Source organism: Otolemur garnettii, unplaced genomic scaffold (genome assembly GCF_000181295.1).
Source record: "Otolemur garnettii isolate 467f Iridium unplaced genomic scaffold, OtoGar3 scaffold00073, whole genome shotgun sequence".
In the NCBI taxonomy this organism is placed as follows: domain Eukaryota; kingdom Metazoa; phylum Chordata; class Mammalia; order Primates; family Galagidae; genus Otolemur; species Otolemur garnettii.
In genome coordinates, this window is record NW_003852468.1 from 4,850,053 (window position 1) to 4,853,024 (window position 2,972).

At 44.8% G+C, this 2,972-nt stretch overlaps 1 protein-coding gene across 1 annotated transcript in view; it reads left to right on the forward strand.

The window, feature by feature from the left end:
• Positions 1–2,972, forward strand: part of IGSF3 (immunoglobulin superfamily member 3) — a 98,299-nt gene that overhangs the window by 84,224 nt on the left and 11,103 nt on the right. The window lies entirely within an intron of this gene.

Sequence of the window (2,972 nt, forward strand, 5' to 3'; positions counted from 1 at the left end):
CACTCAGCACCATCTCTGGGAAGCCTGCCCCGATTTCTCCCGTCTCAGTTGGGGCCCCACTCAGCACCATCTCTGGGAAGCCTGCCCCGATTTCTCCCATCTCAGTTGGGGCCCCTGATAAAACCCACAGTGCGCTGTTTGTGTTTCTTCTGCACTTTTCTGCAGGGACTTTGAGGACGGGGCTGTGTCTTACATTTTCGCCCATTGGCATGACACCCTTGGGAAATACTGGTTGAATAAGGAATAAATGAACACCCTAGGGCCTTCATACTTGCTGTTCTTTCAGCCTGGAACAGCTTGGTCTTAGATGTGTATCTGTCTAACTTTCCCTCAGAGAGGTGCTCCGAGCCCATTTTAACCTAAACAGCACCCCTGCCCCTCTGTTTCCCCTTCCCCACCCTTCATCATAGCACAGACCACCACCTGGTGTTCTGTTGCTTCACTTATTCTTTATAAGTGGTTAAAGTACTTATTCATATTTATAAGTAAAGTTCATTTATTACCAGTTACTATGTAGTACTTATCATTTACATATTCATAGAAATATATATTCGCATGTAGATAGTCTTTCTCTTTCACTAGAACTGAAGCTTCTGAGTGAATGTGGGGACTGGGTTTTCTTCATGATTCCTTGTCCCCCAGGGGCCCCAGTGAACATTGGCTTAGTCAGCCAGTGGAACCAGACACGGAACTCCAGGTGCGACCAGGCCCAGGCTGAGTACTACAGGAACACTCCTCTCTTTTTCCTGGGATTCTCACTGGCCTCCCAGGGACATTTTACACCACCCTGGCTGCTGCAGTCAACAGGAAGCTCTGGTCTGAAGCGATTACTGTGGACATTTTCAGTGACTTATGTCCAGATTTCAGGCCAGTCCCTGGGGATTTTGAAAACGGAAGGTTGTCTTTGGACCCACTTCTGGTTCCTATTTTTTTTTTTCTCTATTCTCGGTTCTCTTTGTTCTCATGCCGCCCCTCTGTATTTCCTCCCTGGTCATCACCATCCTTTCTCTTTCATCATTTGTACCGAAACCAAGAGAATGTTAGTGTACCCTAAATTTATCCAGAGATTTTCCCCCTCCGAGACTACAGCCCAGCTAAGCAGGACAGTGCAAAAGGGCGGTAAGGGTCCCTGCAAACACATTTATACTATAAACAGAAAACTCACTGAAGAGTTATGAAAATGATTTTCCGGCTCGGTGCCTGTGGCTCAAGTGGCTAAGGTGCCAGCCACATACACCTAAGGTGGCGGGTTTGAATCCAGCCCAGGCCTGCCAAACAACAATGATGGCTGCAACCAAAAAATGGCCAGGCATTGTGGCAGGTGCCTGTAGTCCCAGCTATTTGGGAGGCTGAGGCAGAAGACTTGCTTGAGCCCAGGAGTTGGAGGTTACTGTGAGCTGTGATGCCACAGCACTCTACGCAGGGGGATAGCTTGAGGCTCTGTCTCAAAAAAAAGAAAATGATTTTCCCAAATCTATTAAGAGTAGAGTAGAAATGTCTTAACACAATAATTAAGTAAGGGTGGTAAAGGCTATGTTAACGAGTTTGATGTAAACATTCCAAATTGTATATAAAATCAGCACATTGTACTCCATAAATGCATTAATGTACATAGTGATGATTTAATAAAAAAATTTGTTAAGAGGAAAAAAAAGAGAAGAAATTTTTCTTTTTTTCCCCCATGACAAAGCATGCTTTTAGAAAATACAAGAAGAAAAATAAAACCCAGAAAAACAAACAAAATCAAAAACCCATAACAAAGAAAACAATCTTTCAACCCAGAGATAGCCAAAGTTAACCAGAGTTGCATATATATTTGGGGGTGAGCCTGATTATTTGAAATATGTATTCTCTGTCATCTTTTAGTTTGTAACTTTTCAATTACAGAAGTAATCACGGGCATTGTAATTTTATGATGTAATTTCAGACAGTATTAAGGTGTAGAAAGTGAAGAGTGAAAGTGTCTGGCCTTCCCCATTCAGATGTCATTCCCGAGGTGCTTCTGTTGGCTGGCGGTGTCACAGAGTTTAGATCCCTCGGGTCCAGATCAGTTCATTTGGGTCCTTGAGGAATTATAGACCGTCCTTTTGGACGTGCGTCATTAATGATACTTTTTCACTGGAGGAGAATCTGGTTGGCTGAATTTTCAGACCACTGGGTTCCATCAATATCCAGTCTTTTCTTAACTGATGTCAGGTGAGTTTTTTTCTCACCTTGAGAGGGAAGCTGTGTGGGTTCTTTGTAAAGAAAGTAAGAATCTCCGTTCATAGGGCTAATACTAATGTGTTCAACTGGTTTCCTCTTTTGCGGTTGACAGCCCAGCATATTTGTGGTTATCAAGTGGTCAGTTTTATTTATTTATTTATTTTGAGACAGAGGCTGACTTTGTTGCCCTGGGTAGAATACCATGGCATCATAGCTCACAGCAACCTCAAACTCTTGGGCTTAAGTGATTCTCTTGCTTTAACCTCTCAAGTAGCTGGGACTATAGGCACCCGCCACGATGCCTGGCTATTTTTAGAGACAAGGTCTCCCTCTGGCTCAGGCTGGTCTTGAATTTGTGAGCTCAGGCAATCCATCTGACTCAGCTTCCCAGAGTGCTAGGATTACAGGCATGAGCCACCACGCCTGACCAGTGGTCAGCTTTAAGTGTTTGCTCTTGCTTTCTTTATTTTGTTTCCTTTCCGGAGATAGAGTCTCTGTCTTGCCACCTGGGCTAGAGTGCAGTAGCCTAATCATATAGCTCACTACAACCTCAAACTCCTGAGCTCAAGAGACCTTCCTACCCCAGCCTCCTGAAGTGCTGAGATTACAGGTGTAAGCCACCATGCTCGGCCTGTAAGTTATGTCTCACTTTGAGGGGGGTTCTCCTCTGCCCCTTGCAGACACCCCATCCATCAATCTCATGCTCTGTGAACTGGTGTCGTGCGGATGTGTGGTCCTCTCCACTGTGCGCTCTGTGACCTGGTGTC